The sequence below is a fragment of the Eptesicus fuscus genome, chromosome 6 (genome assembly GCF_027574615.1).
Source record: "Eptesicus fuscus isolate TK198812 chromosome 6, DD_ASM_mEF_20220401, whole genome shotgun sequence".
NCBI classification, from domain to species: domain Eukaryota; kingdom Metazoa; phylum Chordata; class Mammalia; order Chiroptera; family Vespertilionidae; genus Eptesicus; species Eptesicus fuscus.
Window position 1 is genome coordinate 82,231,296 of NC_072478.1, and position 14,405 is coordinate 82,245,700.

At 44.1% G+C, this 14,405-nt stretch overlaps 1 long non-coding RNA gene across 1 annotated transcript in view; it reads right to left on the minus strand.

Moving 5' to 3' along the window:
• Positions 1-2,970: 2,970 nt before the first annotated feature.
• Positions 2,971-14,405, minus strand: part of LOC129149345 (uncharacterized) — a 60,113-nt gene continuing 48,678 nt past the window's right edge. Inside the window, exon 3 of the long non-coding RNA XR_008556262.1 lies at positions 2,971-3,125. This is a non-coding gene — a long non-coding RNA (uncharacterized LOC129149345). The remainder of the gene's footprint in view (positions 3,126-14,405) is intronic.

Genomic DNA, 14,405 nt, shown 5'->3' on the forward strand with positions numbered 1-14,405 from the left:
AGCTGCTTATCCCTATGTTATGTTGGAGAACGTGAGGTTCCAAGAGACTTTCATCATTTATTGAAGACACTGAAAACTTCATACGGCCTCATTGCCTTTGAGTATCTCTGCGTAGTGACGTAACTTCTGTGGTCCACCTTGTGAGTTCCCTCCTCTGAAATGCCCTCACCTCTTCCCCATCAGAGTCAATGTTTCTTCCCCATGCTCCCACTGCGCTTTGCTAATACCACCAAGAAGCACTCATCACAGCATATGCTAGAGTGAGTTAACGTATGCCCATTCTCTGCCCAATGTTGCTCATCTAGCACAACCAGGCGGTGCTCATAAATACTGACAGAGCTGTTTTTACACACACACACAGATAATGTCTGAACTGGAACACAAAGAATGAGCAGAGATATAAAGAGGATGTCTTATAAGGTGTCTGAAATCTTCTTGCCTCTGCCCTCCTCGTTTCTCATTTAGAGTTCTTCGTTTTGGTTAGGATTTATGGCCTCATGTGTAGTAGTCAGGGCCATAGGTTGTAGTCCTTGAAGGTCACCTCGGCAAGGCTGTCTTGGTTGTAGTCCTGTAGCAGGTGTTCCTAAACATGACTGCACATTGGAATCGCGTGGGAGCTTGTCGGTATGTACTAGTAGAGTCCTTCCCCTAACCTCCAATCCAGAAATTTGATTTCAGAGTCTGGAATGGGGAATGGCAGTCTGTATTTAACATCCTCTCCCAGAAGAAAGAAGGCTGGCAAAGCCAAAGCAGGCTGTCTGCAATGACTAATTTTGGAACTTCTGTGAAATACAACCTGGCCAATGCAATCTATAATATTTGAACTGTTTAAAAATGCTACTAGAACTTAGATATCTTCTTGCATAATGGATATGCTGGGTAACCACATCATATAAAATTAAGTGAGGAGAGAGATTGATTCCAGATAAACCTCTGGGAGACTTTCTGGTATTATAAACTTAAAATTCCCTTTACAAGGTTAAACTGTGTGAAACCAAGTTTAAAAGTGACAGTTTGGAGTTTGATAACCAGGCAGTCCATCTAGTCTCAACGTTCTTGATTTCTTTGAAGCTCCCTCCTTTTGTGCAATATACAGAGAACAAAGGACTAGTTAACTGGGTATAACCTGTCAGTCATTACAGCTTTTCCAAAGTTGCTTAGCAATTAAGCCTTGCTCATCTTCCACAAGCAGACTGTTTTTACAGTAAACCTGTCTTCTAGCAAATGTCCTTTTTTCAGCTAAATGTATGAATGACTTTCCTTCATTCTTTTCTCCCTTCCCTTCCCTACCCCTCCCTACCCCTCCCCTTCCCCCTTTCCCTCTTTCTACATTCACAAAACTTATTTGTTTGAACTATGTGCATTGACTGAATAAAGTAAAACCTTAATCTTAGAATATATTAAAAAGAATTGTAGCTTATAGCTTTCAACTATACTCAGTGACACAAATGAAGCTGAAAACATAATGACAGAAATGTTGGTGCGATGAGGTTTTCCAAAGTTAAGGATCAGAGAAGAGCAAACTAGTAATTAGTTTGAATGCATAGTTTCTGGTTAATGGTGTTTTTTTTTTTACAAAAATTAGTGTTGCTGATGTCTTAAAATATTTTTTATTATAGAAGAATACTCTTCTCACAAGTTATAAACATACTAGAGGCCCAGGGCATGAAATTCGTGCACTGGAGCGGGGGTGGCGGAGGGGGGGGGGCGGGCTCAGCCTGGCCTGTGCCCTCTCGCAGTCTGGGACCCTTGGGGGATGTTGGCCTGCCGGCTTAGGCCCGCTCCCCGGGCCAGCAGTTGCACATCCCTCTCACAGTCTGGCACCCCTCGCTCCTTACCTAAGCTGGCAGTCGAGAGGCTCCCACCACTGCTGCTCACTCGCCAGCCATGAGCCTGGCTTCTGGCTGAGCTGCGCTCCCCCTGTGGGAGTGCACTGACCACCAGGGGGCAGCTCCTGCATTGAGTGTCTGCCCCTGGTAGTCAGTGCGCATCATAGCGACCGGTCGTTCTGCCATAATGGTTGCTTAGGCTTTTATTATATAGATTTAATTATTTTGTTTAATGGGATGATTTTTTTTTTCATGTCAGGAAAGGTAAACATTTTAGTCCCCCCAAATGACCACATATTATACTGACTTTTGTGATGATAACAATGACAACAATAAAAAGTCCATGACTCTGAGTGCCTACCACATCCCAGTCACTTTACATGCATTATTCTACCCAACTGTCATATGGACCCCATGAGGTAGGCAGATATCATTATTATTCCCATTCTCAGAGAGGTTAAATAATCTACCTGAAGTCAAACTGCGAATAAATGGGAGACTTGGCTTGACAATGTAGCACAACTGACCAAGCTTTTGACCTTGCATTGTAGCATCCCCAGTGACTCATACAGGTGTTGGGACTATACACATTGACATGATGATGATGATGATGATAGAAAAAGGTTTATTCTCTGGGAAGTAGGGGAAGCATCCTACATACAAAATATCTAAAGTTTCTCAAATTTTCACCAAAGAGTGACACCAACAAGATGGTGGAATAGGAGTTTTCAGCTGCCATTCTCACACAGACCTTTGATTTTGACAACCCCCATGGAATGAGAGTACCTATGTGGGAGCCCAGGAGTCCAGCGGTAAAGTTCCAGCACACCACTGAGGGGGAAAAATCCAAGTACAGACACATTGGTAAGAAGAATAGTTCCACCTTATTCACATCACCCCTTTCCTAAGGTGCCTCTAAGATGCTTAGCCTGATGGTGAGACCCCAGCCTCTCCCTCTGGCCATAGCCAGGGACCACAGGGGGTAGCTAGAAGGGTCTTCTGGTTTTTCTTAAGATGCATATGCTGCAGGCCATCCATAAACAAGACGCATCTCAAAAGATAAAAGGTAAGCCACTATAATTTTTTAAATATTTGTATAAATAAGGCCAAATAAAACTGTCACCTGAAGACTGGGGCTGGAATGTAGAGCCAGATGGTTGCCCCTCCTACCCGTCTCCATTTGGTTGGACTTCACCGCCACGAGGGTTCCCTTCAACCTCAAGAGCCTAAGAGAGTAAGATCGTTTGGCATCGCCTTGCAGAGCTGGTGGGGGAGAGCTTCCTGGTTCTGAGTGATCTGTAAAGGGAAAAAATAGATAAGCAGATGATTTAATCACCAGCCCTTGAACTGTTTTATTTTTGTAGAAACAACGAAGTCAAACAAACCAGTGACATAGTCAAGTTATTACTCTTTAAATGTGGGAGATGAAGAGGAAAGAGAAAGAAAGAAATACACACACACACACACACACACACACACACACACACACACAGACTTCATATTATGACTTCAAGCCAGACTGCAAAGAAGGAATCTGTGAAACTCAAGGTCTTTGAGTCTATTATTTCTCTTTGCTATTATTTCTGAAACAAGACCTGGGAAAAATCAATTCAGGTTCTGAAAAAATATTACTTTAATTTTCTACATAAAATTGTCAGGAAGTCTGAGTTAGAAGAGGAGAAAAGACAGATGACTATCACCCACATAAAAATTAAATGAATAAATTAAATGAAGCAAAGTGCATTTATGTTACCAAAACTCTGGTCATGAGACAAAACACATCTTTTGGCCAAACTCAAAGGGGTTTATAAAAACAAACCAAGCAATGATGAGGCAATGCCCCTGAAAATAAACTCTCCCTTGAATGTTAAAAAAATCAGTGCTACCTAGGCCCGGGTGAGCCCAAGTGGCCCTGGGTCTGGGAGAGGCCAAGCATCCCTCGGTCCGGGTGAGACCATGTGTCCCTGGATCCGGGTGAGGCCTCGTGCACCTAGGCCCGGGTGAGCCCAAGTGGCCCTGGGTCTGGGAGAGGCCAAGCATCCCTGGGTCCGGGTGAGACCATGTGTCCCTGGATCCGGGTGAGGCCGCGTGCACCTAGGCCCGGGTGAGCCCAAGTGGCCCTGGGTCTGGGAGAGGCCAAGCGTCACTGGGTCCGGGTGCGACCATGTGTCCCTGGATCCGGATGAGGCATCGTGCACCTAGGCCCGGGTGAGCCCAAGTGGCCCTGGGTCTGGGAGAGGCCAAGCGTCCCTGGGTCCGGGTAAGACCATGTGTCCCTGGATCCGGGTGAGGCCTCGTGCACCTAGGCCCGGGTGAGCCCAAGTGGCCCTGGGTCTGGGAGAGGCCAAGCGTCCCTGGGTCCGGGTGAGACCATGTGTCCCAGGATCCGGGTGAGGCCTCGTGCACCTAGGCCCGGGTGAGCCCAAGTGGCCCTGGGTCTGGGAGAGGCCAAGCGTCCCTGGGTCCGGGTGAGACCATGTGTCCCAGGATCCGGGTGAGGCCTCGTGCACCTAGGCCCGGGTGAGCCCAAGTGGCCCTGGGTTTGGGAGAGGCCAAGCGTCCCTGGGTCCGGGTGAGACCATGTGTCCCTGGATCCGGGTGAGGCCTCGTGCACCTAGGCCCGGGTGAGCCCAAGTGGCCCTGGGTCTGGGAGAGGCCAAGCGTCCCTGGGTCCGGGTGCAACCATGTGTCCCTGGATCTGGATGAGGCCTTGTGCACCTAGGCCCGGGTGAGGCCACGTGCCCCTGGGTCTGGGAGAGGCCAAGCGTCCCTGGGTAAGGGTGAAGCCAGATCCTGGGTCCGGGTGAGGCCGTGCGCACCTTGATCCATCCGGGTGAGGCTGGGTCCCAGGCCCGGGTGAGACCACGCGCCCCTTGGGTATGGGTGAGGCCACGTGCCCCTTAGTCCGGGTGACGCCGTGCCCCTGGGTTCGGCCGAGACCAAACCAGAGGGAGTCGGACCTCCATTACCACCATTTGTCCACCATCCAGAGCTGAGGGGTCAGTGCTGACATGTACACATAAGGAACTACTGGACATTAAAATTGGGTCTCAAAAGAACTGTTGGTCCAGGGGGAAGCTCGCTACAGATTGATTCATTTGCCTGTCAGCATAACTATTATTGCTCGTCTCACATTCAGTTCTTATTAGTATATATCTAGTGACATATGATCTCGCTCATCTAGGGGAAATGATGAACAACATAGACTGAGGAACAAGAACAGAACCAGAAGCAAGGAGGCATCGATCGGACTATTGGGCCTCAGAGAGAGGATAGGGGAGGGTAGGGGGAGGGTGGGGGGAGGGGGAGAGTTCAACCAAAGGACCTGTATGCATGCATATAAGCCTATCCAACGGTTAAGTTCAACAGGGGATTGGGGCATGCGTGGGGAGAGGGGTGGGATGGGAATGGGGGGATGAGGACAAATATGTGACACCTTAATCAATAAAGAAATTTAAAAAAAAAAAATCAGTGCTAGAGAAATCAAACAAAATTATTTTATTTTAATGCAAACGTAGCCTGAATGCTTTTAATGAGACTTCACTATAGAATGTGTGATTTTCTTTTTTTCTTTCTTTCTTTTTTTTTAGACATTTTTATTGATTTCAGAGAGGAAGGGAAAGGGAGAGAGATAGAAACATCAATGATGAGAGAGAATCATCGGTTGGCTGCCTCCTGCATGCCCCCCACTGGGAATCGAGCATGCAACTCGAGCATGTGCCCTGATTGGGAATCGAACCGGGGACCCTTCAGGCCACATGCCGATGCTCTATCCACTGGGCAAAACTGGCCAGGGCGAACATGTGATTTTTCATAAACATTTAACTTATATTCCCCATCTTCAAGTAACTGACATACGATTTTTGAAAAATGAAGAAGCTCTTGGGAAAGTCATTCTACCCAACAATGATGACATGTGCCTTTTTGGTCCTACTTTTCTATGAACCATAAATCCAACCTGTCTCTAACTCAATCTTTACCAGACTTCAAAAGAACAGCAAAGAAATCTGAAGAAGTAGGTGATAACACTAATATGAGTCTTCTCTGCAAACATTCAAATGGGTCACAGTCTGGAGGGACTATGCCATTGCTATTAAGCTTTCGGCCTATTAAGGGACTTTAATTCTTATTTTTCATGTTTTTGTCCTTCCTTCTTGGTTAGCAGAAGCCCTTTTGGAGGTTTTCCCGGCTAAGTTGCTGGCAATGTGAGAATCAGGGAGGAAAGTCTATGGCTGTGTGTAGGATACAGATAGATGTTGTCTTGACTCTCGCCCCTTACCAGGTAAATGCCATTTCATCTTCTGGGTGGAGAATCAGATAAAGCTGGGTTTTGGCATTCAATTCGACAACGTTGTTGAGTGCTTACTCTGTGACAAGTGCATACTAGATATCGTGTCTGTGAATGCTCACGTGCTCTAGGTGGTAAGCTTGCCACCTGGAGATAAAATAGCTCTATTTTTTTGACACATATTAAACCTTATTCCCTCTTAGGCATAAAAGATACATGGTTGCCTGATTTGGGCAGGGTATCTCCTCTTGGTTAGGACTTATTCTTAATTTCTGCCTCCTGAATCAAAACTTATTCTCTCTGTGTCTCATTCCCTTCTGATTTTGCTCCCAAGTGACAAGAGCTAGTCGAATCCATGACCTTCCAGAGCTAGAAGAGATCTCATAGCTCATACAATTCAACATTCTTATTTTATACACGGCAGGGAACAGAATCCTGAAATGTTCAGTTCAGTCAACATTTAGTAAGCGTCGTTTTGGGGCTAGTGAGGGTGCCAGCACCTGAGGCTTGCACATACAGGTAAGACAAGATTCCTGCCGTGATTATTGTCACAATGGAATTGCAAATAGGTAATTAGAATACTTCAAGTACACAGAGACATGGTTAGGCTGTTATGGTACTCGTGGAAAGGACAGAAGGGACGGCTTCTCAGAGATGATGTCTAGGCCAAGTTATAAAGGATGACATGGAATTGGCAAGGTAAATGCTGGGTGAGGAAAGGCAAAGGGACACTTCAGAGAAAGGCCTGAGCAAAGACATGAATAGGCTCAGGTTGGTGTTTGTGCATGAGCATGAACTACAGGGAAGTTGGGTTGCTCCAATGATAGGCGTTTGTGCATGAGTGTTAACTACAGGGAACTTGGGTCGCTGGGATGATAGTGAGGTTGAAAAGTAGGCAGAGGGCCTTGCATGTCACTCAGGGGCCTTGGACTTGATCCTGCAGATAATGAGGTTGAGGTGGGGGAGACAGGTGGAGTGGGTGTGACAATGAAAAATTCCAAGCTGAGACATGGTTAGATTTGCATGTTAGCTGAATCATCATGGGAACCGTACAAAATGGATCTGAAGATAGACCAGGGAGTAGGAGAACCAGGGAGTCCAGGATCCTGGTTTCTTCCTTCTGTGCCCTGTGTTTCACCTCCCACACTATGTGGCCTCCATGGACTCAGCTGCAATCAAGTGCCTTGAGAAGGCCCTAAGTGAGTCCCTTGGCTTGTAGGCATCTATTTTGCCTGATGGACACCCATTCCTTTATCTGATGGTAACAACATTTCAAATTCCTTCTTGTGGAACAATGACTATCCCACATTCAATCTGAGCTGTCAAGGGAGGCTGACCACTACCCGAGGCTCCAGGAGTTGGTATCTGACCCCGTTCTAGCTAACCAATATATCTTATAATGTGACTGGCTCAGTGATGACATATGACCCGGGCCAGGCCAACGAGACTCGGTTGTAGCATGGATTTTTTTAGTTATGTGAATCCCATATTTGGCTTAAGACCATTTGTAGCTATTGAAAAGTTCCTAATAAATACACCATGAAACATTTCTGAATTCTTCCTATGTCAAAGGCATTGTTTTGGGATGGGCTCTACATGGAGATTCCAAGAGCTATTGTATGGGTGGGTACCAGGATATTTGGGACTTATATCTAATGGATGACTGTTTTCTACTTTGGCCAATCCTGAAAGCCAGTCCTTACCTCTAGATCCAAATGATCATAGTAACGTAAACTTATTAAAATATAAGCCTTGTGAAATTACTGGCTTCCTTGGCAGGTGGGATGTGTGGTAAAACATACAAAGGTAAGGCGTAGGGGACTTCAATGGCTTGGTCTCTTTCTGTGGGTAGTGACCTGCTTTTCTCTTCTTATCTAAATCACTGCTCCTGGTACTGAGGGAGACACTCAATGATTACTGGTTGATTGAAGGATTGACTGAGCTCTGTCCTTGGTCCCCCTGTACTGTAGTTTGAGGTCTTAAGGTGGAGAGCAGTTGTCCTGAAAGAAAATAGGTCAGTAGCAGCTGAGTTTTCTCATTCAGGTTACCATGGGCAGATGGATGCTGAGCAAGAGTGTTTGGAAATCTGAGAACCAGGAGGGGCAGGACCAACACCAGCCAAGATCTCAAGGAAGACAGCGGAAGCTATCTTCTTGCCCACTCATTGACTGCCACAGGTTTACTAGAGAAACATTTAGGAAACCTAGTGAGGCATAAAGAAGAATAAAAATATTGCCATAGTCCCATTATACAGAGCTACTTACTGGTAACAGTATTTGTGTATTGACTTCTAGGCTTCTTTTCCATGTAATACATTCATGCATACCTATAAATGTATAGAGATATCCAGGGCACTGGATCCTGCCCCTGTTGCTTTGTCCATGGCTTTTTCCACTGCACAGGGTATCTTGGGTATTTCCCTCATGCATAGCATTCTTAAGCAGGCTAGATTAACCTCCAAACTGTTCCAAGATGCCCTTATCTGACTCCCACATTTCTAAGTGTGTGCCAGCTGCCTAAAGCAGTTTTCTGTTGGCCACTATTCCTGGGGAACATCTGCTGGCTGCCTCTTTCTCCATCTTCTTTAGCAGTCAATCAATGCACCGATCCCAGAAAAATTACAGAGCCAGGTCAGGGATAAATCCTATGGACGGGAGATGGAGAAGTACCTAACTTCAAACATGTATGTAATGCTAGTAGCACAATCATTCAAATTATTGTTGTCTGATATCATCCACCCCCTTAAAAACGCTCCTTGGCTGCCCATTGCTTTTAGGATAATCGCCTAAATCACTATCAACTGGAAGCCCTGGGTAGTTTGGTCCCTGGAGACCTCCCTGGCACTCTGGTGGCCTGGCCTTTCTTCCTCATTCCTAGTATTATTAGTCTCTTTCAGGCCTTAGGGCCTTTCCTCAGCCTCTGCTGATGCTTTTCTTAATGCTGTTTGACTATTTAAAGTCCTAATCATCCTTCTAGCTCCATCTACCCTTCTTCAGGGAAGTCTCCCTTAGGACCAAAAGGGGTCCCCTGTGTTTTGTTCCTTGCAGCTGCCCTTCACTGCACTCATCATATTTGCAAATGCATATCAACCTAGGTGATTGCTTGCTTGAATCTCTATCTTTCCTCTTAGATGGCAAATTCCATGAGGGCAGGAATGGTGTCTGTGCTGGTCATTAGGGAATTTTTAGTGCCTAGGTCATTGCTGAGCATGTAGTAAGTTCTCAACAAATCACTGAAGGAATATATTGCTATTATTGTCATTTGGGTGGGGAAGAGGAGGGAGGCACATGGAGAAGACTCAACTTCATTGCTGTCCCTTTCTTCTTCTGCCCTCAACTCTTGATTTCTCCAGAACACTCCCCCTATAAGCCCCCAGAAAGGATTCCAAACCCCTTTATGTTTCCTCCCTTCTCCTCTATTTCCCTGCTAGAGACTGGAGGCAGGAGGAAGAGGAGTCAGGACCATAGTGTTTTGTTTCTAAAACACACATATAAACTCCTCCCCCAAATTCTCAGAAAGCCCTGAGTCTACCAGAGCAAGCGGAGACTTGCTTGTAAAAGTAATCAAGGTCATGGAGGCAGAAGAGATAAAAGTTCTGCTGTGGGAATCAGATCAACTCAACTTCATGGACCTAGTACAGCCCCACCCCCCTCCACCGCCCACCCACCTTTTCTAATTCATCAAGTCAGAAATTACAGGAGCAAAGTAGTTACTTATTTTCCCTCTTCCTGTCGGGAGCTCTGGTTTTCTACTTTTCCTCTGGAGAGGTGAGGTTCATTATTATGATAACACCTCTAAATAGTGCTTCCCTTGGAGGGTGAAGAGTTTCCCATCCATGAGCTCACAGGACAGTGAAACGAAGTGGCCCACTCCAGTGCGTATTTTGTCCTTTGCTGCTGAATATCACTTTGAATTTGTGTGTCTGAAGTGTGTCTCCACCCAGTCTCTCAGAAGGATCATATCTCCCATAACTACTCAGCACTTGCCATGGCTTTGCATAGTCACTTCCAGGCTCAGAAACCACCAATGACTCCTTTTTGTTAGAGAAAAATCCAAGTTCTTTGCCTGACATCCAAGTCCCTTCCGGCCCAGGCTTCCTCTCCAATGTCCTCTTCCGGAAGGTGACTACACAGGGAAGTTCCACCCTGATACACAAAGCTCCCTCCCCCGCCCCCCCGCAACTGCTACCTTGTTGCTTGCCTTTTAGATAGTGCTGTCCCCCCTTCCCCAGCCCAGAATGCCTGTTGTCTTCTCCTCCATGTCTGAGCACCACCCACCCCATTTTTCTGGGATCAGCACAAGCCTTGGCTTCTCCCGTAACTCCTTTTCAGCAACCTCAAACCAAAGCTAGCATTCCCCCTGACCCCCCCACCCTGTGATCTCATTCACATGGACTCTCAGCAGCATTCAACGCTGTTGTTGACTTCTCTTGTCCCTTTTGTTTCTGTGACATCCACCTGTCCTCCTCCTCCTCCTTTGTGGATACATACTTTTCTACCCAGCCACTAAAGGTGGCATTCTCCAAGGATGGCCCTAGGCTCTCCCTCTCCTCTCGTTTTTAACCTATGTGCAAATGACCTACACATTTGTATCTCCATTCTAGATATTTCCTCTGTATTGTAAACTCTTAGATCCAACTCTCAATAGTATCTCACCCTCAGTATGCCCAAGACAAATTTATGACCTTTCCCCTACTCCCCACTTTCCCTGCATTCAATCTTGCCCCTTCTAGAGTTCCTTCTCTCAGTGAATGACATTAAACATCCATCCAAGTGAGCAAGTCAGAACTCTGGGAATCGTCCTGGGCTTTCTTGTTACAGGCATACTTATTGATGTCTACTGTGGGCCAGACTCTGGTTTTCATTCATTTTGTATATTGTCTTTGTTCTCTATGCATTTGACCTCTTCACCAAGATTACAAGATCCTAGAGGGTAGAGATTCTGTCTCTTACACATCATGCCAGGTCTTAATTGTAGCATACCATCACATTCCCAGCAGGTACTCAATAAATGTTTACTGACTGCTTAAGCAGCCATATTGCAATCCATAATGTACAAACAAGATAGATGTTCAGAAGGTGAGAGAGGACTGCTCTTCAATTCCTTAGTGTTGCCTAATACCAGATGCCTGGTTTGGGTAAATGTAAAGAATTTTAACGTTTCTTCCTGCCTTTAAACCTGTAATTCTAGGAGAATATGTGTGTGTTGACCAATGGAGAGCCTAATTCCAAGCCTAATGCTTCTACGTATTCAGATGCATGTGTGGTAAGGGAAGGGCTGGATTCAGAATAGTCATTTTGTTCCTTACAGAGTAATGTTGGAATAGGAAGCAAATACCTTTTCATTCTTTTTTCAAGCAAAATGTTGCAACCCATTAGGTCATCTACATGAAATAAAAGGTTGAGTCCTTTCTGTTATAAAGTGAAGGGTTATGTAAGGTGAAAGGGCTACAACAGAAGTGACTTATGAAACCAACCACAGACATAAGAAAGTGTCAGATTTATGGCATTTGGTGAGCAGTTACAGGCATTTTAATATGAAAACATCAGATTGACCGATATGAATTTTAAACCTAATTATGAGAGGTTTTTGTGTTTTTTGGGGGGTATTATTTAATTTCAATGATTTAAAACAGAATCCTGAATTTTGGAGTTCCTGCAAATTAACTTTTTAAAAAGTTTTCCATTACAGTTGACATTTATTATATTAGTTTCAGGTGTATAACATAGTGGTTAGACTTTTTATATAACTAACTAAGCGATCCCTTGATAAGTCTAGTACCCACCTAGCACCATATACTAGTATAGTTATTACAGTATTAATGACTATATTCATGAGGGATTTTTTTTTAAAAAGTGAGATCTTGAGTTAATTGAAAAGATACATTGCGTTTCATAAAATTTCAGGGCATAGAGAACCTACCTAGTCCAACTCCTTATCTAATGCTCTCTTCCTTACAGAACAGGTTTGCTAGGTAGACTCAGGCTGTACCTCCAGTGATGGGGTGTTCACCACTCTATCTTTGCACACATCTGATTATTAGAAAGTTTTTATTATGGTTGAGTCCAAGTCTTTCCAAATGGCTTTTACCTGTTTATACTCACTCTTCCCTTTAGAGCTACACAAAGTAAGTTTGAGGACTTGTCAGATTCTTTAGAATTGTGTTTATTTGCTGTTCATTCATTCAATGAATCTCTCTTTGTGTGTCAGACACACTCCTAGAATTGTAAAGACATAATAGTATCTCCAGGGCACGGACCCGTCTCTCCAACGCTTCCACAGTGTCTGGCACACATTAGGCATTCAGTGGCTATTAACTGAATGAATGGCGGAAACCAGGACTCTTAATCAGAGATGCTCACAATCTGGTTGGGGAAGTCAGACACAGAAAGGCATGAATAATAAGGACAAAACAACAAATCAATGAGAAAATGGGCCAATGATGTCAATAGAAAATTAATGGAAGATGGAAGCCAAATGGCCAATAAACATCTGACATAATGCTCACTTTCACTAGTAATCAGGGAAATGCAAATTTAAATGACAATATACCATTTCACACTCATGAGTTTGGAGAAAGCGCAACAGTTTGACAATATGAAGAGTTAATGAGAATATGGAGCAATTAGAATACTTAATTGAATGGATAATTGATAAACCAATTTGGAGAGCTGTTTGGGAATATTACATAAAATTAAAAGTGCAGCTTGGCAGGTGTGGCTCAGCTGATTAAGCATCATTCTATGGTCCTGGTTGGTTCTGGGTCAGGGCACATAGATAGATATTCAGAAGGTGAGAGAGTACTGCTCTTCAATTCCTTAGTGTTGCCTAATACCAGATGCCTGGTTTGGGTAAATGTAAAGAATTTTAACATTTCTTCCTGCTTTTAAACCTGTAATGGTTGTGATGGGGGGTGGGGGGACAGTGGAGAAGAGGGGAGGTTCACGGGCTCAATCCCCAGTAGGGGGCGTGCAGGAGGCAGATGATCTATGTTTCTCATCTCTCCCTCTCACTTCTCTCTGAAATCAGAGAAATAAAAATAAATTTAAAAAACAATAACAAAAAAATTAAAAGCACAAAACCTTGACCTAGCAATTTTATCTCTGGGTGTATGCCTCAGAAAGTAATTTTGTGTATGCAGAAAGGAGCACCTACAAGAAGTTCATTGCAGCAATGCAGTAGCAAAGAACTGTAACTAATCTACACGTCCACCAATGAAAGGATGGATAAACAAATTGTGCTATATTCACCAAAGCAATACTGATCATGCAGCAGTGAAATTGAGTGAACTAGGTCACATGTATAAACATGAATAATTCTCAAAAATCATAATTAGCTAAACAGAGCAAGTCAAAGAGGGCCAAGTTACAGTGTTTGCACAAAATTTAAAACAGCCTAAGCAATATTATGAAAATAACCATTCAGAGTGAAAATACGTGTGGGAATAGTAGGTACAAATTCAGGATAGTATTTGGTTATGAGGCCAGGGTAAGGAAATGCAACTGAGAACAAGTAGACAGGACACTTCAATTGGATTTGTGATGTTTTATTTTTTTTTAGCTGGGTGTGTTTTGCATGTGTTTACATTATAATATTTTTTTAAGAGTAATGAACCTTTTGAAGGTGAGGGTGGGTGGGTGGGAAGTGATTAACCAAAGAACTTGCATACACATATGCATAACCCATGGACACCTACAATAGGGTGGTGAAGGCCTGGGGCAGGGGGCAGGAATGGGCTAGAAGGGGTCAATGGGGGAAAAAAGGGGACATATGTAATACTTTCAACAATAAAGATTTTTAAAAAGAAAAGATAATAATGCTTGACTTTCCTTAGTCAATGGAATCAAATAAAAATGTAAATAAAAAATAATTCAAAGTGTGGGGGAAAAAAAGAGTAATGGACCCTTTGCCATGTTTGTACCTTAGCCATAGCTAATTGGATCAGGGGTCTAATCAGACAGAATTTTTTTTTCCAAAAAAAAAAGGAAAATAAAATAATGGTAACTGTGGCAGAGTGGTGAAATATAACAATTATAGAACTCATTTTTCCTTGCCACCCACTTTCTGTCAATACCTTCCCAGCCTCTCTTTGGCATGAGACACAGTCTTAACGAATAATACATAAGCAACAAACAAATAGACTACAAGCTATTAAGGATTGATTATATTTTTCCTCCTATGGTTTTTGAGGGTTTTAAGGCAGTTTTTACAAAGGGCATTATAGGGATAGATATTTTAGGGTATGGTTCTCTCTGGCTGCAAAGGGACTGCACGTAGGGACTCTGCAT